At 37.8% G+C, this 27828-nt stretch overlaps 1 long non-coding RNA gene across 1 annotated transcript in view; it reads left to right on the plus strand.

Moving 5' to 3' along the window:
- The window catches only part of LOC132346204 (uncharacterized), a 62944-nt gene that overhangs the window by 16228 nt on the left and 18888 nt on the right, over positions 1-27828 (plus strand). The window contains exons 3-4 of the long non-coding RNA XR_009495971.1: positions 6462-6604; positions 19234-19311. This is a non-coding gene — a long non-coding RNA (uncharacterized lncRNA). The remainder of the gene's footprint in view (positions 1-6461; positions 6605-19233; positions 19312-27828) is intronic.

Below are 27828 nucleotides of genomic sequence, written 5' to 3' on the forward strand. Positions count from 1 at the left end.
ATTCCACCACATTTCAGGGTTTACTTTAGGAGGATCAACAAGCAAACAACAATAACAAAAAACACAACCTTCCAAGACTTTGTTTACACTTCCAGTCTCAACTTTCAACTTCTCATTCACTTTCCAGTGGTCTGGTTTCCATCTCCATTCCCCTCTGAAATTGTTGTTTCATGACTTCCATGTTACCAAATCAAAAGATACATCTATGTCCTTATTTCCCTGTATTCATTTGCATTGGAATATTTTTTTTTCTTGAATTCCAGAACGCCATATTCTCTTGGTTATCCACGTAAGGGATAATTTAACTTTGGAATAAGAAAAGAGAGCACCAGATATCTTTTTAATGCCATGCTGGAAACTCATGGGATCGTCTGATTGTATGGAGACCTGCCTTTGATCTATTTTACAACTGGTAATTAGAGATAACTGAAAGCAAGGGAAACAATACTTGTCCACAGACCTGAAAATAAATTTTTTTCTGGTGGTGGGAAATAATTTTTACCCTCTCCTCTTTCTCCTGATAAACTCAGTTTAGGGCCCATTTGTAAGATGAAAATTTAGAAAATTTCTGAAGAAAATTTATATCTTATGTTTTAAAATTAAGCCAAACCATCATTAAGATTCAGTTCAGTTCAGTCGCTCAGTCGTGTCCGACTCTGCGACCCCATGAATTGCAGCACGCCAGGCCTCCCTGTCTATCACCAACTCCCGGAGTTCACTCAGACTCACGTCCATCGAGTCAGTAATGCCATCCAGCCAGCTCATCCTCTGTCGTCCCCTTCTCCTCCTGCCCCCAATCCCTCCCAGCATCAGAGTCTTTTCCAATGCGTCAACTCTTTGCATGAGGTGGCCAAAGTATTGGAGTTTCAGCTTTAGCATCATTCCTTCCAAAGAAATCCCAGGGCTGATCTCCTTCAGAATGCACTGGTTGGATCTCCTTGCAGTCCAAGGGACTCGCAAGAGTCTTCTCCAACACCACAGTTCAAAAGCATCAATTCTTCAGTGCTCAGCCTTCTTCACAGTCCAACTCTCACATCCATACATGACCACAGGAAAAAACCATAGCCTTGAGTAGACATTGGTTAGTAGCAAATTTTGAAAAAGAGAGTTTAGAGCAGATACCTGTTATTGTTAAGTTTTTCTGTTAAACAGAATGGTCCAGATATATATTGTCCAGTGTGCTCACAGTAAATATTTGCAATTTTGACAGAGTCATGCAGTTTTCTCTAAATTTTTGTCAAGAGAGATCATGTTCGCTCACTGGGAAATTTTCTTTTTTCCAATTTTATGCTCTGGGAAAGAGATCTGTTATGGATGGAGTGTTTATGTCTCTTCAAAATTTATATTTTGAAAAATTTAATTCCCAAAGGGATGACAGGAGCTGGGGCCTTTGGTAGGTAATTAGGTCCTGAGAGTGGAGCCCTCACGAAGGGAATTAGTGCTCTCATGAAAAGGGACAGGAGAGAACTTGCTTCGTTTGTCTCTCTCTGCCATGTGAGGATACAATGAGAAGCCAGTCGTTTGCAAACCAGGAAGAGTACTCTCAACCAGACCCTAGACCAGTGCCTTGATCTTGAATTTCCCATTCTCCAGAGCTGTGAGAAATAAATATTGCTGTTTAAGACCTACAGGCATAGAAAACAAACTTATGGTTACCGAAGGGGAAAGATGAGGGTGGGGAGGAATAAATTAGAATTTGGGAGGAACATATATACACATTGGGGCTGCTGCTACTGCTAAGTCACTTCAGTCATGTCCAACTCTGTACGACCTCATGGACTGCAGCCTACCAGGATCCTCCGTTCATGGGATTTGCCAGGCAAGAGTACTGGAGTGGGGTGCCATTGCCTTCTCCTATATACACACTGCTTTATATAAATATGGGCTTCCCTGGTGGCTCAGTGGTGAAGAATCCACCTGCAGTGCAGCAGACACAGGTTTGATCTCTGAGTCAGGAAGACCGCCTGGAGGAGGGCATGCCAGCTCACTCCAGCATTCTTGCTAGGACAATCCCATGGATAGAGGAACCTGGCGAGAACTGAAGCAACTGAGCACAGCACAGCACATCTATAAAACAGATAAACAACAGGGACCTGCTGTATAGTCCAGGGAACTACACTCAATATTTTGTAATAACCTATATTACAAAAGAATCTGAAAAATAGAATATATATATATATGCATTATTTATATGTAGATTCTTTCCCCATATAATTTATAACAAAATATAGGATATTATATATATATTCAGTGATATATAAGTCACTGGATCACTTTTCTCTGTATCCAAAGCTAATACAGCATTGTAAATCAACTATACTTCAATAAAAGAAAACTTAAAGTTGTTAAAGCCATCTTTGGTACCCTGGGCTTCCCAGATGGCTCAGACAGTAAAGAATCTGCCTGTAATGCAGGAGACCCGGGTTTGATCTGTGGGTCAGGAAGATTCCCTGGAGAAGGGAATGGCTATTCACTCCAGTGTTCTTGCCTGGAGAATCCCATGGACAGAGAAGCCTGGTGGGCTACAATTCATGGAGTTGCAGAGTCAAACACAACTGAGTGACTAACACTACTTTACTTCTCACTTTATAGCAGCCTGACTAGGACAATAACTTGGCAAAGTTATCCTATAATTATAGAACTTGCTGATAGCATCTCATTGTGCCAAAATCTATTGTCTATGTTCAGGTACCAAGTTTTAGAAATGCAACTATTTATTCAATCCTACAGCGACTTATACCCAGAAGTAGCCTTGAAGTAGCTTGGTTCTCTTAATCATTGGTCATGTATTCATTTTGAAATTATCTGGAGTTTTTCCCAACTTGTAAATCTTTATCTGTTCCTGCATCAACCTCTTTATGGACTATTATCTTGCCTAACCTGTGAAGAGTGCCTTTTATCATCTCACGATAAGTGGATTTGCTCATCTTTCAGATTGTCAGGCCACGTAGACCATGATGCAGTAGAGACTTCAGATCAACAGGAGCCAGTGAACACACACTATAAGGAGATTTGAATAATTGGGCAGCCACAAAACAGTGAAAAATGATTATTCCAGGGAAATATTCTAGTCGAATTGTTAAGCTTGACTTTATTGTAATAAAGTCATTTGAAAGGTAATTGTGATTCCAGGTGCTCACATTGATATATCTTTTAGGAATTCTGCCATTTAAAATTTTGCTTTAAAATTTTATAGTCTTTTCAAATTAGGTTATGTAACTATCCTAATTTACTTTTAGATGGAATTGTTAAGGTGGATAATTTTATTTTGATTCAAACGTGCCCAGAAAGCATATTTTTGGTGTGAAATGTCAAAGTATGTTTTTCTTTCTTACATGAAAATAGCTTGCAGATTTGGTTGACATTTGATACAAAGTGATTTCTATAGTTTGAAGCACAAGTGAACTTCAATTTTAACCTTGTAATGATTATACATGTTTATGGAAAATGAGTTGAAATGTAGAACTGCAATCATTGTCTGCCTTTTCCAGGCTTTGCCAGGCCTAAATGCCTTTTTATTTAGAGAATTTTCCATGCCTTTAGGTTACTAAGAATCAAAATAGTGTAAACTGGTACATTTTTATTTGGTTGACTCTGTAGCCAAGAAGGCAGTGACTAGGAGCTTTATTCACGATACCATATTTTGCAGGAGCTTTGCCTGTGGCTCCTGGAACACAATGATGGCATATCAGGAAAAGGGGAATAAACCATTCTGAAAAATGGCCTGGCTTAGGGCTGATGTTCAAAAAGGGAGGTCAGCAAGCAAAGTTACAGCATAAAAGACATTGCCCGGTTAGTGGGTACCTAGCCGCAAACGATACCCTTATAATTAGGCTGGTGGTACTCTCTTGGGTCCAAAGGGGACTCAAACAGTTTTAAATACACCTCAGCCAATATCCAATAGGACTAGGACAGGACCTAACTCCCAAAGCAGAGAGAGCGGGCTAGGCTTTTAGGATTCTGGCCAAACTGGCTAGGGTTCAGTACGCTGGTAACCAGAGGTATTTGGAACACAAACTAGGAAGAGTGGCAAAACCCAAATATAAAGAATTTGTACAGATGGATGAAACACAAACAAATGTTGGGTTTTAGGGATTCAGTTATGGGGATTTCAGCTAGACTCTAGACCCTGCTGATTACCTGGGAGATGGTCTCTCAATGTGATTCTCATTGGCTTGATGACTAAGGAGTCTGGAGTCTGTCTTGAGGATCCTTAGTTATTAGTGATGAATAAGCAGAAATGGAATCACATGAGGAGTATGTTGCTGTCTTTCAGTTGCCAAGTCATATCTAACTCTTAGTGACCCCATGGGCTGCAGCACTCTAGACTTCCCTGTTTCTCACCATCTCCAGGAGTTTACCCAAGTTCATGTCCATTGAATTAGTGATTCCATCCACCCATCTCATCCTCTGTTGCCCTTTTCTCCTTCTGCTTTTAATCTTTTCCAGCATCAGAGTCTTTTCCAATGAGCGAGCTTTTCTCATCAGGTGGCCAAGTATTGGAGCTTCAGCTTCATTGTCAGTCCTTCCAAAGAGTGTTCAGGGTATGAAGAATCTAGAACAAATATTTTCAGCTCAGTCAACAGACTGGTTTCACAGTTTTCTTTCTCATTCATTGATCTAAAAGAATTAATCTTTTAGGAGTTTATGGAAATAATCTAAAGTACATGGTATCTTCTTCTTCTAAAAGAATGAATCTTTTGATTTAGGAGTTTATGGAAATAATCTAAAGTACATGGTATCTTCTTCTTCTACAGGATCTTGAACCTTTACAAGCTAAATTCTGAAACTTTTGTCATCTGATGTACTGAGACGTATGCAGTAGAGTTTGCTTGATATTATGAAAATTTTTAAAGATGGGGTTCAAGGCCAAAGTAATTTCAAGTAAAATTTTTGAAATTAAATTTTTTTATTGATGTGAACCATTTTTAAAGTTTTTATTGAATTTGTTACAATATTGCTTCTGTTTTATATTTTTGTTTTTTTGGCCACAACGTATGTGTGATCTTAGCTCCCCAACCAGAGATCAAACCAGCACCCCCTGGATTGGAAGGCAAAGTCTTAACCACTGGACCACCAGAGAAGTCCTTGGAATTTTTAATTAGAATATAAAGTACCACCAGGAAACTACACATAATCAGTGTACAACTCATCAGTGTTGACAAACCAAACATGCCTAGATCAAGGAAGAGACTCTTACAAGCACCCAGAAGTCTCTTTAGTTCCCCCTTCTCTCTAGATAATAAATAAGGTGTCTGTATTTCTCTACTTTATGTGAAATGAATCACATAATATATATTTTTTCATGTCTGGTTTGTTTGGCTCAGTGTTATGCTTGTGAGATTCCTCAATATTGCTCTTAGTCATGGATCATTTATTAACATTATCATGGCTATACCATATTCCATTGTGTAAGCATATCACAATTCCTTTTAACACTTCAGTTGGTGAACACTTGGGTAGTGTATTCTGTTGGTGCTGTTATGTAGAATGTTGCTATGAATATTCTAGTAATGACTTTTGGTTAACATATGTACACATTTCCGTGGATACTATAGAGTGGAATTGGCAGGTCATGTATCAGTAAAACATTTTAATGTTTTATAAGTTTGTAATTTTATCAATTAGTCAATCCTAAAGATTTTCTGTCATAAGTATGTATCACACATGTATCCCTTCCTAGCTGTTCCTGATCTACTATTCTATTGGCCCTACTTTTGACCAAAGTTTTAATACATAGACACTTAATTATGCGCTTCTTTCCTCTGTTATACACTTATGATTTCCCAAATACTAACTCTGAAGTATAAGTACTATAATTTTATGAAGAGATAAAGAATACAGCAGCTTTTTTGTAGTTTAAAAGTTCATAAATCAGTCTATTTAGTTTTTAGATTTTCTGTTCCAATGATAGAGAAGAAATATTGACATAATATAAGGTGTTCTCCTTTTTAAAAGATGACCATGCTAAAATCTGACATTTCAGAACAAGTAAATGCATAGGTATTTATCCATATTAAAACTCTGTCTTGCTTTACAAAGGTGGCTCAGATGGTAAAGCGTCTGCCTGCAATGTGGGAGACCCGGGTTCGATTGGGCAGATCCCCGAAGAAGGAAATGGCAACCCACTCCAGTATTCTTGCCTGGAAAATTCCATGGACTGAGGAGCCTGGCAGGCTACAGTCCATGGGGTTGCAAAGAGTCTGATATGGCTGAGCGACTTTACTTCACTTTCACTTGCTTTACAAAAGGATCAACACCAATCTTTTAAAACGTTTTTTTTTTTTAAAACAAACTTTAGTTTTAGGACAGTTTTAGATTTATAGAAGAATTGCGAGGATAGCACAGAGAGTTCCCATATATTCTCCATACTCCTTCTCTTATTAATATTTATGAGTACTGTACTCTTATCGTAATTAATGAGCTGATATTGACACTTCATTATTAATTAATGTCTATAGTTTATTCTTTGGCCACCTGATGTGAAGAACTGACTCCTTGGAAAAGACCCTGATGCTGGGAAAGATTGAAGGCAGGAGGAGAAGGGGATGACAGAGGATGAGATGGTTGGATGGCATTACGCACTCAATGGACATGAGTTTGGGTAAGCTCTGGGAGTTGGTGATGGACAGGGAAGCCTGGCATGCTGCAGTCCATGGGGTCGCAAAGAGTCGGATATGACTGAGCAACTGAACTGAACTGATAGTTTATTTAGATTCTCATAGATTTTTTTCTCTTTCCTTTTTTTTTTTAAATTTTATTTTTTAACTTTACAATATTGTATTGGTTTTGCCATATATCAAAATGAATCCGCCACAGATATACATGTGTTCCCCATCCTGAACCCTCCTCCCACTTCTCTCCCCATACCATCCCTCTGGGTCGTCCCAGTGCACCAGCCCCAACCATCCAGTATCGTGCATCGAACCTGGACTGGCGACTCGTTTCATATATGATATTATACATGTTTCAATGCTATTCTCCCAAATCATCCCACCCTCTCCCTCTCCCTCTCCCACAGAGTCCAAAAGACTGTTCTATACATCTGTGTCTCTTTTGCTGTCTCGTATACAGGGTTATCGTTACCATCTTTCTAAATTCCATATATATACGTTAGTATACTGTATTGGTGTTTTTCTTTCTGGCTTACTTCACTCTGTATAATAGGCTCCAGTTTCATCCACCTTATTAGAACTGATTCAAATGAGAATCTGTTTAGATTCTCATAGGTTTTATGTAACCTCCCCCTCCACCCCCGTCTATCCGGGGTACTACTGATATGTTCCATTTAGTCATCATGTCTTCTTAGGCTCCTCTTAGATGTTATAGTTTCTAAGATTTTCATGACCTTAAGAATTTTGAGGAGTAATGGTCAGGTATTATGTAGAATGTACCTCAACTGGGATTTTTCTAATGTTTTCTTCTTTTCTTTTTTTTTTTGTCATCAATGTATCAACTCACTTATTTATTTATTTATTTAATCTTATTTTATTTTTAAACTTTACAAATTAAATTAGTTTTGCCAAATATCAAAATGAATCCGCCACAGGTATACATGTGTTCCCCATCCTGAACCCTCCCTCCTCCCTCCCCATACCATCCCTCTGGGTCGTCCCAGTGCACTAGCCCCAAGCATTCAGTATCGTGCATTGAACCTGGACTGGCAACTCGTTTCATATATGATATTATACATGTTTCAATGCCATTCTCCCAAATCTCCCCACCCTCTCCCTCTCCCACAGAGTCCGTAAGACTGATCTATACATCAGTGTCTCTTTTGCTGTCTCGTACACAGGGTTATTGTTACCATCTATCTAAATTCCATATATATGCGTTAGTATACTGTATTGGTGTTTTTCTTTCTGGCTTACTTCACTCTGTATAATAGGCTCCAGTTTCATCCACCTCATTAGAACTGATTCAAATGTATTCTTTTTAATGGCTGAGTAATACTCCATTGTGTATATGTACCACAGCTTTCTTATCCATTCATCTGCTGATGGACATCTAGGTTGCTTCCATGTCTTGGCTATTATAAACAGTGCTGTGATGAACATTGGGGTACACGTGTCTCTTTCCCTTCTGGTTTCCTCAGTGTGTATGCCCAGCAGTGGGATTGCTGGATCATAAGGCAGTTCTATTTCCAGTTTTTTAAGGAATCTCCACACTGTTCTCCATAGTGGCTGTACAAATTGTGGCATAAAAACATATAAGATAAAATTATGTTAACTGCTTTTTCCCAGTTTGGACACATTTATCATGTCACATAGCTTCTAATCTCTCTCTTTTTTTTCTTTTTTTGGTGAGAACATATAAGATCTACTCTTTTAATAAATTTCAAGTGTACCACACAGCACTGTAAACTATAATTATCAAGCTGTAATTAGGTCATCAGAACTTATCCATCTTATAGATGAAACTCTGTACCCCTTGACCAATATCCCTATTTCTTACCCCTTCCAATGCCTGGCAACCACTATGTGATACCCTGGTTCTGTGAGTTTAACTTCTTTAGATTCCATATACGTGTGCTCATACAGTATTTGTCTTTCTATGACTGGCTTAGCATAATGTCCTCCAGATTCATCTATGTCATCACAGATTGCAAGCTTTTCTTCTTTCTGTGGCTGAGTAAGGGCTTCCCTGGTGGCTCAGTGGTAAAGAATCTGTCTGCTAATAGAGGAAATGTGGGTTTTATCTCTGGGTTGGGAAGATTCCTTAGAAAAGGAAATGGGAACCCACTCCAGTGTTCTTGCCTGGAAAACTCCATTGATAGATGAGCCAGACTGGCTACAGTCCATGGTGTGGCAAAAGAGTTGGATATGACTTAGCAATTAAACCACAATATTCCAATTGTATACATATATACATATGCACAGGGCTTCCCCAGTGCCTCAGCAGTGAAGAATCTGCCTGCAGTGCAGCAGATGTGGGTTCAATCCCTGGATTGGGAATATCTTCTGGAGGTGGGCACAGCAGCCTACTCCAGTGTTCTTGCCTGGAAAATCCCATGGAAGAGGAGCCTGGTAGGCTACAGTCCATAGGATTGCAAAGAGTAGGACACAACTGAAGCGACTGAGCATGCACGTGTGCATACACACACACAGACACACACACACATATAACTGTGTATTGTTCTTGTTTATTCACTAAGTCATATCCAACTCATGTGACCCCTGTGAACTGTAGCCTGCCAGACTCCTCTGTCCATGGATTTCTCAGGCAAGCACACTGGAGTGGATTGCCATTTCCTTCTCCAGGGGATCTTCCCAACCCAGGGATCAAACCCAGGGATCACATCTACATCTCCTGCATTGGCAGTCAGATTCTTTACCACCGAGCCACCAGGGAGGCCCCATATATATATGTGTATATATGTAAGCTATTATGAATAATGCTGCAATGGACATATGAATGCAGCTGTCCTCAAGATAATGATTTCATTTCTTTTGGGTATATACCTAAAAGTTGGATTTCTAAATCATATAATAGTTCTATTTTTTTGAGGAATTTTCGTACTGATTTCCATACTGGCTGTACCGATCTACATCCCCGCTGACAATGCAAAGATTTCCTTTTTCTTCACAACTTTATCAAAATTTGTGATCTCATCTTTTTTTTTTTTTTTTTTACTAACCATCCTTACTGTGTGAAATACTGTTTCATTGTGGTTTTTATTTGCATTTCTCCAATCATTAATGACACTGAGCACCTTTTCATATACTTGTTGACCATTCTCTGGAAAATTGTTCTGTTCTGGTCCTTTGCCCATTTTAGAATGGGGTAATTTAGGTTTTGGCTATTTACATTTATGAATACCTTGTACATTTTGGATACTAACCACTTATCAGATATATCGATTGTCTCATGTCATAAGTTGCCTTTTACTTTCATTAATTGTTTCCTCTGTTGTAAGAAGCTTTTAAATTTGAGTAGTCCTACCACAACCAAAGTTTTATGGTTTCAGGTCTTACACTAAGTCTTTAATCCATTTTGAGTAAGTTTTTGTGTATGGTGTAAGAAAGGGTCCAATTTCATTCTTTCGCATAGTGTTTTCCCAAGACTGTTTATTAAAGAGGCAATCCTTTCTCCATTGTGTATTCTCCACACTCTAGTCAAATATTAGTTAACCATACACGTGTGGGTTTATTTTGGGGCTCTCTACTCTGTTCTTCTGGTCTGTGTGTCTGTTTTTAGGCCAGTGCAAGAAGGCAATGGCACCGCACTCCAGTACTCTTGCCTGGAAAATCCCATGGATGGAGGAGCCTGGAAGGCTGCAGTCCATGGGGTCACGAAGAGTCAGACGCAAATGAGTGACTTCCCTTTCATTTTTCACTTTCATGCATTGGAGAAGGAAATGGCAACCCACTCCAGTGTTCTTGCCTGGAGAATCCCAGGGACGGGGGAGCCTGGTGGGCTACTGTTTATGGAGTCACACAGAGTCAGACACGACTGAAGTGACTTAGTAGCAGCAATACAGTTTTTATTAATATAACTTTGTAATATAGTTCAAAATCAGGAATGTGATACCTCCAGCTTTGTTCTCCTTTCTCAAGATTACTTTGGCTATTAAGGAATTTTGTGGATCCACATGAATTTATAGGTTTTTTTTTTAATGTTCTGAAAAATGACATTAGAATTTTGATAGAGATTGCATTGAAAATGTTGATCACATTGGTAGTATGAATATTTAAGAATGCTAATTCTTCAAATTAATGAAAATAGCATATATTGTCATTTATTTATGTCTTCCTCAGTTTCTTACATCAATGTTTTATAGTTTTTAGTCTATGGATTTTTCACTTCCTTGGTTAAATTTACTCCTAAGTAATTTATTCCTTTCTGATGCTATTGTAAATGGGATTTTTTTCCTAAATTTGTTTTTGGATAGTTTGCTACTAGTGTATAGAAATGCAACTGATTTTGTACATTGATTTTGTATTCTGCCATTGAATTTGTTTATTAGTTCTAACAGTTTTTTAAAAATGGTGTATTTAGGGTTTTCTATAAGTAAAATCTTGTCATCTGCAACACAGCAAGACAACACAGAGACAATTTTACTTTATCCTTTCCTACTTGGATATCTTTTCTTTTTCCTTTTCTTGCATGGTTTTCTGGACAGGACTTCTATTAGTATGTTGAATAAGTGTACTGAGATTAAGCATCCCTGTTTTGTTTCTGATCTTGGAGGTAAAACTTTGAGCTATTCACCACTGAGTATGATGTTAGCTGTGGACTTGTAGTACACAGACTTCATTATGTTGAGGTACATTTCTTTTATACCTCCTTTACTTATGTGTTGAGTCTTTTTTTTTTTAATTAATGGATATTCAATTTTGTCAATTGCTATTTCTAAATCTATTGAGATAATTCTGTGGTTTTATCCATCATTCTTTTAATACATTGTTTCATGATAATTTGTGTATTTTGAACCATCCTTAAATCTAACTTGATGGTGTATGTTTATTTTAATGTGCTATTCAATTAAGTTTGCTACTATTTCTTTCTGACTGTGGTTTTCTTTTCTGATTGTGTTTTTGTCTGACTTTAGAGTAGGGCTGATGCTGATCTCACAAATAAATTTGGAAGTGCTTCCTTCTCTTCAATCTTTTGAGACTTTGAGAAGAGTTGGCATAATTCTCCTTTAAATATTTGGTAAAATTTAAAATTTACACATGACACCATCTGGTTCTGGGATTTTCTTTGTTGAGGTTATTTTTTTACTACTTCAGTCTCCTTACTTGTTACTGGTCTGTTCAGATCTTCTATTTCTTCATTATTTAGTCTTGATAGGTTTAATGTTTCTAGAAAATTATCCATTTATTCAATAAATTATCCATTTATTCAATATTATCCAATGTGCCAATATATAATTGATAGCAGTTTCTTATGAGCCTTTGTGTTTCTGTAGTGTTGGGTGTGTCTCATCTTTCATTTATAAAATGTTTTTTTAGCCTCTTCTCTTTTTTCCTTGGTTGATCTACCTAAAGTTATGTCAATTTTGTTTATGTTTTCAAAAATATCAACTCAGTTTTGTTCATCTTTCCTGTTATCTCTCTACATTTTATTTTATTTATTTTTGCTCAAGCCTTTAGCACTTTCTCTGCTGATTTTGGGCTTAGTTTGTTGCTTTTTTTTCAAATTCTATAAAGTGTAAAGTTAGATGGTTTATTTGGGGAACTTAATGTAGGCAATTATCACTACAAACTTTCTTTTTGGAATTGCTTTGCTGTATCCCACAAGTTTTGGTATGTTATTTTTCATTGTTGTTTATTGCAAGATATGTTCTTTTCTTTTCCATTTCTTCTTTGACCCATTGGTTATTTAGTAATGTGTTGTTTAATATCCTCAGATTTGTGAATTTTCCAGTTTATCTTCTATTACTAATTTCTAATTTCATACCTCTGTGGCCAGAAAATATGTTTGATATGGTTTTAATTTTCTTAAATTTAAGACTTGTTTGTTAAGACTTGTTTTGTGACCCAAGATGTGATTTATCATGGATATTTTTTTCTGTGTGCACTTAAAAACAATGTGTATTCTGCTACTGTTGAATGGAATGTCTGTATATGTCTTTTAGGTTTTTTCAGTTTATAGTCTTGTTAAAGTCCATCGTTGCCTTATTGATTTTCTCTATGGATGATCTATCTATTGTTGAAAGTGGGGTATTGAAGTACCCTCCCATTATAGTATTGTTGCCCATTCCTGCCTTCAGTTCTGTGAATGTTTGTTTTAAATATTTAGATGCTCCAATGTTGGGTTACGTATATATTTATAATGGTTATATTCTGTTGTTGAATTGATTTTTTTTATAATTATACAGTAACAGTCTCTCTGATTTTGAGAGAAAGTGTTTTATCTGATATAAGTTTAGCCATCCCCACTGTCTTTCATTTGCTAATTACATGGAATATCACTTTGTATCCCTTCACTTTCAACCCATGTATGTCCTTAAATCTAAAGTGAGTCTTTTGGAGATAGCACAGCACTGGGTTTTGTTTTTTTAATCTACTCATTCATTCTATGCTTTTTGATTGGAAAACTTAATTCATTTACATTTAAACTATTTTAGTGAAGGAGTTTTCTCATTTTGCTAATTTTTTCTTTCTGTTTTGTAGTTCTTTTATCTCTTTTTTCTATCTTGTTTACTTACTTTGTGATTTGTTATTTTTTTTGTAGTAATCTATTTTGATTCCTTACTCTTTTATCTTTCTGTACCTACTAGATACTTCACTTTTTTATGGTTGTCATAAGTTTACCTGAGCTTCTCTGGTGGCTTAGAGGGTAAAGCGTCTGCCTGCAATGCGGGAGACCCGGGTTTGATCCCTGTGCTGGGACGATCTCCTGGAGAAGGAAATGGCAACCCACTCCAGTATTCTTGCCTGGAGAATCCCACGGATGGAGGAGCATGCTAGGCTACAGTCCATGGGTCGCAAAGAGTCAGAAACGACTGAGCGACTTCACTTTCTTTAAGTTTACCTAAAACAATTCATAAGTCTATTGTGAGATGATAGCAACTTAACTTCAATTGCTTGCAGAACTCTACACTTTTATTCCTTTCCCCACATTTTATGCCATTGATGTTCTATTCTACATCTTCTTATATTGTTTATCCATTAACATATCACTGTAGCTATAGTAATTTACAAGCTTTTATCTTTTAATTTTTACACTAGTGTTAAAAGTGATTTATGTACCACAATCATAGTATTAGAGTGTTCTGTGTTTGACTATATATTTATCTTTACTAGTGAGTTTTATACTTTCATATTTTTTATTTTCTTAATGTCTTTCCATTACAATTTGAAAAACTTTTTAAAATTTTTATGAGGCATGTCTAGTGATGATAGACACCCTGTTTTTGTTTCTTGAGTATAGCTCTACTGGGTATAATATTATTTTCTTCCTTTGAGCACTTTGGCTATATCATGTCACTTCCTCCTGGATTGCAAGCTTTATTCTGAGAAGTACACTGATAACTTTGTATGTGATAAAGCTCTTTTCTCTTCCTGCTTTCAAAATTTTCTATTGGAATTTTAGGAATTAAGTTATAATGTTTCTAAGGGTAATCTTCTTTGCATTGATCTTGTGTTGGGTCCTTTGAGCTTCATGTATCTTAATGCTTATATTCTTCCCATGACTGGGGAAGTTTTTAGTCACCATGTTTTCTATTCTTGGACTCCCATAATGCTTGATGCAGTCCCTTAGGTCTGATTTTTTTTCTTCACTCTTTCTTATTTTGTTTTCTTTTTGTTCTCCCAGCTGACTAATTTCAAATGACTTGTCTTTGAATGGAAACAGTGAGTGACTTTATTTTCTGGGGTTTCAAAATCACTGCAGATGGTGATTGCAGCCATGAAATCAAAAGACGCTTGCTCGTTGGAAGAAAAGCTATGACCAACCTAGACAGCACATTAAAAGCAGAGACATTACTTTGCCAACAAAGGTCTGTCTAGTGAAAGCTATGGTTTTTTCAGTAGTCATGTATGGATGTGAGAGCTGGACTATAAAGAAAGCTGAGTGCAGAAGAATTGATGCTTTTGAACTGTGGTGTTGGAGAGGACTCTTGAGAGTTCCTTGGACTGCAAGGAGATCAAATCAGTCAATCCTAAAGGAAATCAGTCCTGAATATTCATTGGAAGGACTGATGCTGAAGCTGAAACTATAATACTTTGGCCACTTGATGCGAAAAACTGACTCATTGGAAAAGACCCTGATACTGGGAAGGTTTGAAGGTGGGAGGAGAAGGGGATGACAGAGAATGAGATGGTTGGATGGCATCACCGACTTGATGGACATGAGTTGGAGTAAGCTCTGGGAGTTGGTGATGGACAGGGAAGCCTGGCGTGCTGCAGTCCATGGGGTCACAAAAAGTCGGATACTGAACTGAATTGTCTTTGAATCAGCTGATCATTTCTTCTACTTGATTGAGGCTTCTATTGAACTCTCTATATGAATTTTTCAGTCTTGTATTACATTCTTCACTTTCAGGATTCGTGCTTGGTTCTTTGCTACGTTTTTTATTTTTATTTTTTATTAAACTTCTTCTTTTGCCCTTGCAGTTTTCCTGGTGTCATTTAGCTGTCTATCTGTGTTCTCTTTCATCTTGTTGAGATTCTATAAGCTTATCGTTTTAGATTCTTTTTTAGGTAATACATCAGTCTCCATTTCTTTGGGGTTGGTTACTGGAGCTTTATCAGTTTCTTTTGTTGGTGCCATGTTTACCTGATTCTTTGTGTTCCATGTAGCTTTGTACTGATGTCTGGGCTTAAAGAAGTAAACACCTATTCCAGTTTTTACAGATTGATTTCAACATGTATGTATCTTCTATTGGATATCTGGGATTATGATATTTTCTTCAGGATCACAGTTGGAGCTGGGTCACATGGCTACTACTGGGCCCAAAGTGAAGTCAGTGGATGAGTCTGCTACCAGGGTGCAAATTAGGATGGCTCTTTTGGGGTCCCTGGGATGGCTATTGATAGATCACTGGCAGGTCTCAGAGTAGGCAGGATTGACCTTTGACTATAGTTGAGAGGGGTGAGAACCAAGTCACAGGGTTGCTTCATGGTCTATGACTTGGGTAAAGGTTTGCAGCCTATCTCTAGGGGCGTAGAGAGGTGTGCCTTCTACTAAGTTTTTCGTTGGGCATGACTTGCCCAGGAATATGGCCAAGTGAGACTGGGACTGGGTCACAGGGCTGCTTCAGGATCTACAGTTGGTGTGATGTTGGCAGCTCTACCTCCATAGGCATAGTCAGGCATGACTCCCAGCAGGTCCCTGTGTGGTTAAGACTGGCCCTAAATTTAGCTGTGAGGGGTTGGAGTTTGTTTACAGGACCTCTTGAAGATCCACAGTTGGACCACAGTCTGTGGGCTTGGTGAGTCCTGGAAGGGAATGAGTGTTTCTGCTGCATGTCTGAGAGAGGCTGGAACTGAGTTAGATGGACATTTCAGAATCTGTAGAACTGAAGTTGAAATGCTTACCTTGGGACATTGATGGGAAAGACTAGTGGCTAAGAGGACTTGGAGCAGGTTTACAGGACCCTTACAGTCCACAGCCAGAACCAAGACCAATGGACCTGTTGCCCAAAGCAGGCATGACTTCTAAGTTTCTTGGCAGATGGTGCTGGTGGCAGTTTGGTGGCCAAAAGAGGCTGTAGTCAATCCACATGGGGACAGGGTTGATTCTAGGACTGTATCTGAGATCAGTGTCAACAAACTTGCTACCTGGGCATAGGCCTACTTTTTGAAACAGCCCTTCTTTGTCTTGGGTTCCATCAGTGCTTCAGACTCTCCTACCTGAATTCCAGAACTCCCCCAAAGGCACTTTTGTCCATGGGTGGTTGTCAAATTATTGTTTCTGAGGGGAAGTATGAGCAGGGGACCTCATATTTTCCCATCTTGCTGGTGTCCTCTCCCATTTAAACTGTATTTGAGTATATAGTTCAGTAATTAGCTGTATTCACATTATTGTGTAACAGATGATTGGAACTTTTTGCAAAACTGAAATAGCATAACTATTGAAGAAAAACTTACCATTTCCATCATCCTGAGATTCCTTTAACTATTAAGTACCCCAGTAGACTTAAAATACTATTCTAATTTAATATGAGACAGCAAATAATATATATTGAAAGCCAACAATGTGCCAGGCATTTTCTCAGCTATTTTCAGATGTGTTTTCTTCTTTAGTTCTTATAAAAGTAGAGTGGAGCTGTACTTACTGTCCCTGTTTTTCAAATTTGGGAAACTTGGCTTTGTTGAGTAAACTGTTAAAGGTTTTCCATAGCAACTGATGAAGCCAATATTGATACTAAACTACACTTGTGGGAATGCAAAGTCTATGCTCTTTCTTGCCTAATATTTTACCTGCAGCCTCCTAAGATTCTGCTTATTATCATAACGTGACAAATGGGTAAATATCTCCTTAGAGGAAAGTTTTATATATATACATACACACACATATAAATGAAGTTATATCTCTAAATGAATAGAAGGAGTAAAATCTTTTAGGAATTGAAGAGAGGAACTGCATATTTAAATACATATTTTACTAATTTGGTAAACACTAGAGAGGTTGTATTTTAAGTGTTCAGTATTTTGGAGCTGGAAAACCCTCTGCCTAGGGGTCTGCCGCACTCTGGACCATTTCACATTCCGTTCCTGTGACTGACTGATGTGCATGACTATGACAAATGCTTGGCAGCCTTGCTGGGCGGGGCCTGTGAGTGTGAAGACTCAGACTGTCATTAAACTGGGGCCTGGTGCCAAGGACTGAGTGCATGCTGGAGACACAACTCCAAGCTCCACCACCCTATTGGCCAAGGCACAAGTGCAAACTGTGCTTGTGAATTTATTATAAATTATTTTTAATGGACCATTTTAAATCAGACAAAGAAAATGCTTTCCCTCTGGAATGGAATCCCACCCTATTGCAATCTGTGTCTAACTTGATAAATAAAGCGACAGGCTACTGAGGGAGATTACAAATGCTATCTCTCAAAGGGTTTTCAAAAGAGAATAACCATCTGTCCATGATAAACACAAGGTAGAGTTGTGTCTATGAATCTGCAAAGGCCACTGTGCTGTAAGAGAAAGATTTCACTAATAGGAAGGAGACCTAGGCTTTGGTTCTCAGATTTCCAGTAACCCTCCTTGTGACCTTAGGCAACTAGCTTGAATTCTGTCACCATGTCACAAAATCTCCAGAGAGTGGGTCCTCACCTTTAGATCTTCTGGCACCAAGGTATACCATCCTGGGTATCCAAAAATCCACTCTAACTAAATTACGATGTTTTTTTTAACAGTGCTGTGAAAGTCGCTCAGTCATGTCTGACTTTTTGTGACCTCAAGGACTATTCAGTCCATGGAATTCTCCAGGCCAGAATACTGGAGTGGGTAGCCATTCCCTTCTCCAGGGGATCTTCCCAACCCAGGGATCGAACTCAGGTCTCCCACATTGCAGTTGGACTCTTTACCAGCTGAGCCACAAGGGAACCCCAAGAATACTGGTGTGGGTAGCCTACCCCTTCTCCAGTGGGTCTTCCTGACCCAGGAATTGAACCGGGGTCTCCTGCATTACAGGCAGATTCTTTACCGATGAGGTTGGAGTAAAATGTGTTCAGTGGAAAGCTAGAGCCATGGGAGTCAACTACCTATTTGACAGTGTTATGTAATAAGTTGAGTGAGTAAGTAGAAAAAAATTAAGCTTTTTCTGCCCATATCCACAAATCTGTTCTCTATGTCTACATCTCCATTGCTGCCCTGAGGACAGGGTCATCAGTACCATCTTGTGACCCCAGGGATGGAGGGGAAGGACAAGGTGGGACAAACTGAGAGAGTAGCATTGAAACATATATATTACCATATGTAAAATTAGACAGCCAGTGGGGATTTGCTGTATGATGCAGGGAGTTCAAATATGGTGCTCTGTGACAACCTAGAGGGGTGGGTTGGGCTGGGAGGTGAAAAGCAGGTCCAAGAAGAAAGGGGCATACATTTACCTATGACTGACTCATGTCAATATATGGCAAAAACCAATACAATATTGTAAAGTAATTACCCTCCAATTAACAATAAACTTAAAAAATTTTTTTTAAATTAAGCTTTTTTTTTTTTAATGCTGAGATTTCTGAGACTTTAATGTGCTAAAGAGCAGAGTGATTTTTCGGGAGTTAGCTAGCGTTAAATGTTTCCCAATCATACTTGACCATGCAATCCACTTATTCAATATATCATAGTGTATCATGAAAGATTTTATGATAATCACAGATTGCAAGCACAGTAGTATAGCATCCAACTTTGAAAATTCACTGTATCTGTGCTTTATAAATGATGCTGCTTATTTTAATCTATTTAGGGAAGTATGAACATTTATTTGTTCATTAATTCATTCAATGAGGATTATAGCAATTTTTATGTGCTAGGATGGTGCTAAGTGTTGTGAATATGTCAATGAATAAATATGTTAACAATAAAAAAATCTGCCCCCTCATGGCTTTATATATTATTGCCAGGGATAGACAATAAACAAATAATAACATATAAATATGTGCTATGGAGAAAAGTAAAAATAGAATTCTGGATTAAATTTAGAGATTTGTTATAAATAAGTTTTTAATATTAGAATTTAGAGGCAGTGAAACTGTGATTTCTGAAGCTAGATAATAAAAGACCACACTGCTTTATTTGATTCTTTTGGAACAGTCACTCTCTGGTTGCTTTCTCATAGGATGTTTCCTCTGGGAACCCCAACTCTGGATATTCCAAGTCACAAGAAGAGGTCACATGTAGGTGCTCTGATTAACAGGTACAGTTGTCTCAGTCTTTGAATCATTTCAGCCCAAGTATCCAACATGTCAGTGAAAATGCCCCCATATAACTTCAGGGCTCAGGTATGCAAGGTACTCCCTGCCATTTGGAACTTCCTAATGGATGCCCCAGAAAAAGTAAATGAGCCATTCCTACTGTGCTCTGCCGGTTCCTGACTTACAGAATCCTTGAGCATGACATGATTTTTGTTCTGCCATGTTGTTGTTGTTCGGTCGCTCAGTCGTGTCCGACTCTTTGTGACCCCATGGACTGCAGCACGCCAGGCCTCCCTGTCCTTCACCATCTCCTGGAGCTTGCTCAGACTCATGTCCATGGAGTGATGCCATCCAAACATCTCGTCCTCTGTTGTCCCCTTTTCTCCTGACTTCAGTCTTTCCCAGCATCAGGATCTTTTCTAATGAGTCACTTCTTCGCATCAGGTGTCCAAAGTATTGGAGCTTCAGCTTCTGCATCAGTCCTTCCAACAGATATTCAGGATTTATTTCCTTTAGGATTGACTGGTTTGATCTCCTTGCAGCCCAAGGGACTCTCAAGAGTCTTCTCCAACACCACAGTTCAAAAGCATAATTCCTTTGGTGCTCAGTCTTCTTCATGGTCCAACTCTCACATCCATACATGACTACTGGGAAAACCATATCTTTGACTAGATGGACCTTTGTGGGGAAAGTAATGTCTCTGCTTTTTAATATGCTGTCTAGGTTTGTCATAGCTTTTCTTCCAGTGAGCGAGCATCTCTTAATTTCATGTCTGCAGTCAGCATCTGCAGTGATTTTGGAGCCTAAGAAAATAAAGTCCCTGACTGTTTCCATTGTTTCTATGCCATGAAGAGTGGTTTATTTAAGAGCAGTAAAATTTGTAACAAGGGTCATATCTCTATTCCCTAAGGTCACATCTGGGAAAATGGCCATGATTTGCTTCAAAAGGCACTTCTGTGTCACTTGTTGCCCAGTTTAGGTGGCAATTATGAGGTTAGATGTCATCTAAGAAAAGCTCAGTTGTTTTATGCCATGGTGAGGGTAACTGAAAAGTTATGCCTTGCTTTTGTGTCAACTATCAATGACTTGGGAACCCAAAACTTAAAAGTAAATCTACCTTTAAGGGCTTCTTAACAACAAGCACCAAGAGACACTGATATAGGTTGGTGCAAAGGTAACTGTGGTTTTGCATTGTTGAACTTTGCCATTTGATACTGAAATACATTCTTAAATAAATGGGGTTATGTTATACATAATTTTAATGTACATTCATGTTTTTTGCTAATGACCTTATTACTTGCTATTTATTTTAGGCTAGGGAAATGATGTTAAACAAAAGGCAAATTCAAGTGATTTTCTTATTTGAGTTCAAAATGGGTCATAAAGCAATGGAGACAACTCAGCAACAGCACACTGGGCCCAGGAACTGCTAATGAATGTACAGTGCGGTGGTGGTTCAAGAAGTTTTGTAAAGGAGATGAGAGCCTTGAAGATGAAAAGTGTAGTGGGCAGCCATTGGAAGTTGACAGTGACCAACTGAGAGGATCATCAAATCTGATCCTCTTATAACTCCATGGGAAGTTGCCAAAGAACTCAACTCTAACTGTTCTATAGTCATTAGGCATTTGAAGCACATCGGAAAGGTGAAAAAACTTGATAAGTGGGTGCTTCATGGAGCTGACCAAAAATCCAAATTTTTGTCATTTTGTAGTGTCGTCTTCTCTTACTCGATGCAACAACAATGAACAATTTCTCAGTTGGATTGTGACTTTGACAAAAAGTGGATTTTATGCAACTGGTGATGACCAGTTTGGTGGTTGGACCAAGAAGAAGCTCCAAGGCACTTCCCAAAGCCAAACTTGTACTAAAAAAAGGTTATGGTCACTGTTTGGTGGTGGTGGTCTGATCCACTACAGCTTTCTGAATCCTGACAAAACCATTACATTTGAGAATTATGCACAGCAAATCAATGAGATGCACCACAAACTACAGTGCTTACAGCTAGCATTGGTTAGCAGGAACAGTCCAATCTCCAGGAGAGTGCTGACCTCATATCGCACAACCAATGCTTCAAAGGTTGAACAAATTGGGCTATGAAGTTTTGCTTCATCCACCATATTCACCTGACCTCACATCAACTGGCTACCACTTCTTCAAGCATCTCAACAACTTTTTGCAGGGAAAATGCTTCCACAGTCAGCAGGAGGCAGAAAATGCTTTCCAAGAGCTTGTTGGATGCTGAAGCATGGATTTTTAAGCTACAGAAATAAACAAACGTTTCTTGTTGGCAAAAATATGTTGATTGTAATGGTTTCTATTTTGATTAACAAAGCTGTACTTGAGTCTAGTTTATAATGATTTAAAATTCACAGTCCAAAGCTGCAATTACTTTTGCACCAATCTTAGGTTGCCTACTTTTTAACTCACAGTGATTTAAAACACAGTATGAACTTAGATACTCACATAGGGTTCTGCCTATCATCTCTGTTCAGAAATCTCTATTCAGGAAGTTGTATTTTTCAGACACCATGAAATTGGAATGATAGTCATCTGATTTAAATAGCTAATGAAATTAAACTGTAATAAAGTATCCATTCCCATAAGAGGCATGGACATCTTACAGTACAAAATATTGAATTTAATTAACTGGCTGCTACTTCTCTACATAGCATGAGGACTCACTAAAAATTTTGTTTCACTGTAGATTTTTTTTTCCTGTTCTATGCTGATCCTTAAATTTTGAGAGATGCATACATTCTTAAAAATATCCTACTCACATTAGTTCTATTATCTTAAGATCTTTCTTTATACCTGAAAACACTTTTATCTCTTTAAGATGATTTTGGATATATCTTATCTCCTAGTTCATACCATTGATTCAATATTCAAATTCACAATACTCTGGAAGCCAATTAAATCTTTGTTGAGAAGGGTGGTATATTTGTAATTACATGGAGTCTCATGAAGGTACTTTTACTAAAAGTCCAATGAAGGCAATAAGCAGGACAGAGTTTTCCAAATAAAAAGCATTAATTTATATTTCTCTTTAAAAAGACATTAAAAAGCAGAGGCAACTCACAGAACATGAATATGATTTTTTATAATGGTGATCTTTATAATATGACTCATTCTAGTTTGAATGAAGACTTTGGAAATTATTCTTAATGGCTTCAATGGCACTTTACAGCGCCCACACTTCCCTTCTTACTGACCCCCTACAACCAATCCAATAAATTTTCAAAAGCTTAAGTTAAAAACTTAAATTCTTTCTCTAGCAGTGGAAATTTCCCTGCTACTAAAATGAAAATCAATATATTTATGCAATACTTTCATGTATGAAGAGAATTCTGTAGTCTCTTGTGTAGATTTTATAGTCATTATTAAGGAAGCATATGGTCTCTGAAGGACTTCAGAGTCAACAGCCTCCAATTATGACTGTGTATATATTTATTTTCAAGCAGAACCTTCACCTTTGATTATCATAAATGAACTATTGCCTCTTTTGGCTGACATCCTAAAAGAAGAACAAATAAAAATTAAGGAGAAAAAAATAGACATTTATGCAGCCTGTACATCTCTTATAATCATAAAAAAACCTGTAAAGAGTCAAATCCAGCAGATCATCCTGTCCATCATTTCAGATATATTGGATTATTCTTTATTCAATGTGTTTAATTGTTCAGTAATTATCCTTTTGTTGATTCACTTAGGGGTTAATTCTACAGAATAAGAATCTTTTTAATTAGGAAAAAAGTAGACCTAGATTTTCAATATGAATTTTATTGTTCTTAAAGTATGGTATTTTGAATACAGTGAGGTTGATATAATTATACAAAATCCAAGTAGCTTTTAGGAAATACAGAAAAATAGGTTTTAAGAATCCCGTTCACATCAAACTTTCTTTGTTGTTTTGGTGTTTGATGAGGATGGAATGATCATAAGTCAAATTATCTATACACTGAACTTCTTTCAGGCACTCATTTTTCAAAGTTCTATTGATTTCATTTTGAATGAGAGTTGGAGAGTTAACTTGTTTTTGGCTCCAGAGTTGAGGTCTTTTCCAGGGAGGACTGGCTATTTGTTATGTTTATCCAGATTGGATCTCCAGGGAATACCAGGAGACAAAAAATAAAAATTGTAGTCTTAAAAAGAAAATAGCGAGGTTTCCCTGGTAATGATAGTTTCCCCGGCTCAGTGACAGAGTCCGCCTGCCAATGCAGGAGATGTGAGTTCCATCCCTGATCCAGGAGGATCCCATGTGCCGCAGAGCAGCAAAGCCCTGTGCACCACAACTGCTGAGCCTGTGTTCTAGAGCCGGAGAACTGCAGCAACTGAGCCCCTGTGCTGCAACTACTGAGGGACTGAAACCCACACCCTAGAGCCCGTGCTCTGCAACAAGAGAAGCCACCACAGTGAGAAGTCCGCACACCACATCTAGAGAGTAGCCCCTGCTCGCCACAACTACGGAAAAGCCCATGGAGCAATGAAAATCCAGCACAGCCAAAAATAAATAAACAAAATTATTTCAAAAAGGGAAAATAGATATTAGAGCTGGAGAAGCATGATGGATGTGTCATGAGTATGAGGAAGCACAATCTATTGGGAGATGGATTTTGCAGTCTGAATACAAGAAAATCCAGAAAGAGATTTGGATTCCAAATTTAAAATAGGTTACAGTTGAAGGTTAGGATGAAAACTATAAACATCAGGAGGGTGTAAGTGGCTTGTTTTTATACTGTGCTGCCTTTGTGGTGCTGGGATGCGTCCATAAACTTAGAGAAAATTGTAGGGTCAGATTGCTGTAAGACAAAGCCGAAAAATACCTTAGTTCCCAAAACATTTTACTGTGAAAATTGGCTCAGTTATTTATAATATTTCTTTAAACTTCAAGGATGCCTAATAAGGGCTTCTAATAGGTAGAAACCAATGCAGGGCCATTTTGGGGGTAAAGTCCTAAGCTCAATTTTTTTCCCTAAGCTGGCCTACTGTGTTCATATCCTCCTTTTTTTTTTTAATTAAAAAAATTTTTTTTAGTTTAATTTTATTTTATTTTTAAACTTTACAACATTGTATTAGTTTTGCCGAACATCAAAATGAATCTGCCACAGGTATACATATCCTCCTTTTTCAAATGGCTTTAGTGATGCAGCCTGCTCTCTTTCCTTCATGGCTACTGCATTATTTTCTCACTTCATTTATTAATTTTCAGCACATATGTACTGAGAGCCTATTTTGGACATGTACTGGGCAAGAAATGGATAAAAACAATCATGCTTTCTGTCTCTATGGAGTATAAAATTCTAGTAAGAGAGATAGACATTAAATCTGGGGATCATGTAAAAAATGCAATATTTGGTATTTCTAGGAGTTGGTTCAACGTAACGCTTGTTACATTTTGGATGAATAATAGCATTTATAAAGTGCCTATTCTGTGCTAGATACTGTGTTCAATACTTTACATTTGTTATATAATTTAATCCTTACAATATTTTATGGTATTATGAGATAGGTGGTTATCATACTCATTTCCAGGTGCAGAAATTCAGACTTAAAAGAAGTTAAATAATTTTCCCAGGTGCACATGACTTGGAACAATAGCAGGCTTTAAGTTTATAGTAAGGAGAAGAACTCCCTTCTCTCTCCTCCCTTTCCCCGACCTTGCTTTCCAAGGACAAAGCTATCAGAATTGGAACAACGCTTAAGCTATAGCTGGTTAGTACCTTGGATAGCTCCCAGGGTACAGTTCCCAGATGAAGTTCAAGGCCTCCTTAGGTCTTTTGTTCTCAGAGTTTTCCAACTACCTGCTCGAGTTTGCCTTCTACCTTTCACCCTTCCATATTAAATATCTCTGGATATTAAAGAGGCTCAGTCAACTTCACTTAGTAATTCACTCATCAACATTTATTTCAGAAAATGCTACAATGAAAGGACAGAAGGGGTATATATGGAGACAAATATGCCAGTATAATGCCTGTGATGAGGATACTTTCTCCTCAGTTTTCTCCAGTACCCCTCTGTGACCCAACATACATATCATCCATTTGAAGAGAAAGACAGAGGTCTTTAGCTAGTAAGGTATTATACAGAGATCTAATGACCCCAGGAGCTCTGACAGAGTTATAGTAACACAATTTGAACAGTTAATTGGGAGTCTAACCAACAAGGATTAAAGTAGAAATTTAAAGTAATTTAACAACATGGGGTATAATTGGTTTCTTTTGTGCTTTGCTTAGTTCAGCCAAAGATATGATGCAGTCATACATTTGCTCTAAAATACAGGTTGTTTTTCTTCACAGAACTACAATGAGCAATCTAGCCATATATATATATATATTTTGTTTATAAATGCTGATTCTGACCTTCTGATTACTTTTGTAGAAAAAAAGGTCATTTTGTTGCTTCATCTGAGAGTAGGAATAATGAGAGAAAAATGCCTGATTCATCTTTTCTATTTTTCTGGGGAAAAAATGCTGCCACTTTTTCTTTTCATATGCACAGAGTAGCTGTTTTGCCTCAAAAATTTCCCCTTAATTGATTAAGTTTCTGTATGTGTGTTTTTTCCAAACCCCCAAACAAGAAAGGATTACCAAAGAATAAAGCAAATTAAGAATAATGTGTGGACTTCAAACTCTCTCTTCTTTGAGGTCACTGCTAAACCAGATGTGTGCTATCCATCTTTTATTCTGTTCTATAATCCTATTAACAAACTCTTGTATCTGTTCCTTATCACATTCAGGAAAGAATTCAGTGAAGCAACTTTGAAACAGTGGGAAAAAATAACAAAACCAGATCAAGAGTCTCATTTTAAGGAAAAATTAAAATCCCACATATTTTGAGTAGTCTAAAATATCTTGATTTTAGTTTGGAACCTTTACTACAATTGGGCAATCATACTAATAAAACCAATCTGCTTTAATTCATTTAATCCTTGCAAGAGAGAAGAAGTTTTTGGTCTAATTTATAGATATGTTAACTGATGCTTATAGAATATAAATTCACTCAAAGTAGGTGAAGTTAAGTATTCTGACTTCCTTTCTGAGCTATTTCTACTTCACTAATATGTTTCATCTATAATAAAACTACATTATCTTTTTAAACATGAAATAGAATATCATAAATTAAATTATGAGGCAAAAGCAATAGCCAACCCCAAATCAGGATTAAATACTCAAGTGTTTATAGTTGATTAAATATGATCCTAAAAGTGCTTAGAGCCTTATATAATGTGCCACTTATTATAAAACTAAAATTTTAAATGTAGACTAATGTGGAGAAATTCTTTATTGAATTACAGAAAAACGTGTTACCTTTATGTTAACATGAGCTACATTAAAAACATATTATTGATAAAAAGATGCATTTCCATCATAAATACAGATAATTTATAGTCAATTGTTATTAAATAAATGGAAATTTCTAACATTCTTTTAAAAAGGTTAAAGCGAGTCTTTAGAGTGTTTTACACCATTAATTTGTTTTAGTATATCTATTCACATAAATAGTGCAAAAGTATTTGTATCTGTGAGCAGATTATAATGGAGAAGGTGATGGCACCCCACTCCAGTACTCTTGCCTGGAAAATCCCATGGATGGAGGAGCCTGGTTGGCTGCAGTCCATGGGGTTGCGAAGAGTTGGACACGACTGAGCGACTTCACTTTCACTTTTCACTTTCATGCATTGGAGAAGGAAATGGCAACCCACTCCAGTGTTCTTGCCTGGAGAATCCCAGGGACCGGGGAGCCTGGTGGGCTGCAGTCTATGGGGTCACACAGAGTCGGACACGACTGAAGTGACTTAGCAACAGCAGCAGATTATAAAGCACAACTTAGGATATGAAAGTCGAAGAAGTTCCCAAGATCACAGAATAGAAAGACCTTGAGTTCACTTGCTGTCATAGGCGCACCAAAATTGCAACTATTTACAGAATAATTACTAAAGAAAAAGACCAGAACCTACCATAACAGGTGTTTTGCAAGTAAAGATGGGCTTTCCAGGTGGCACTAGTGGTAAAGAACCCACCTGTCAATGCAGGAGACATAAGAGATGCAGGTTCATTCCCTGGGTTGGGAAGATCCCCTGGAGGAGGGCGTGGCAACCCTCTCCAGGATTCATGCCTACAGAATCCCATGGACAGCGGAGCCTGGTGGGCTACAGTCCATAGGGTCACAAAGAGTCAAACATGCCTGAAATGACTTAGCATGCACAAGTAAAGCTATAAAGAAGGAAACAAAAGGTAGGATGGGTGGAGTCACAGTATAGTCAAGACCCGTAGCTCTAGGTAGAATTCCCAAATAGCAGAGTAATTATAAAGGCACAGTTTCAATGGCACCCCACTCCAGTACTCTTGCCTGGAAAATCCCATGGACAGAGGAGCCTGGTAGGCTGCAGTCCATGGGGTCGCTAAGAGTCGGACACGACTGAGCGACTTCACTTTCACTTTTCACTTTCATGCATTGAAGGAGGAAATGGCAACCCACTCCAGTGTTCTTGCCTGGAGAATCCCAGGGTTGGGGGAGCC

This window comes from Bos taurus, chromosome 9 (genome assembly GCF_002263795.3).
Source record: "Bos taurus isolate L1 Dominette 01449 registration number 42190680 breed Hereford chromosome 9, ARS-UCD2.0, whole genome shotgun sequence".
Lineage (NCBI taxonomy): Eukaryota > Metazoa > Chordata > Mammalia > Artiodactyla > Bovidae > Bos > Bos taurus.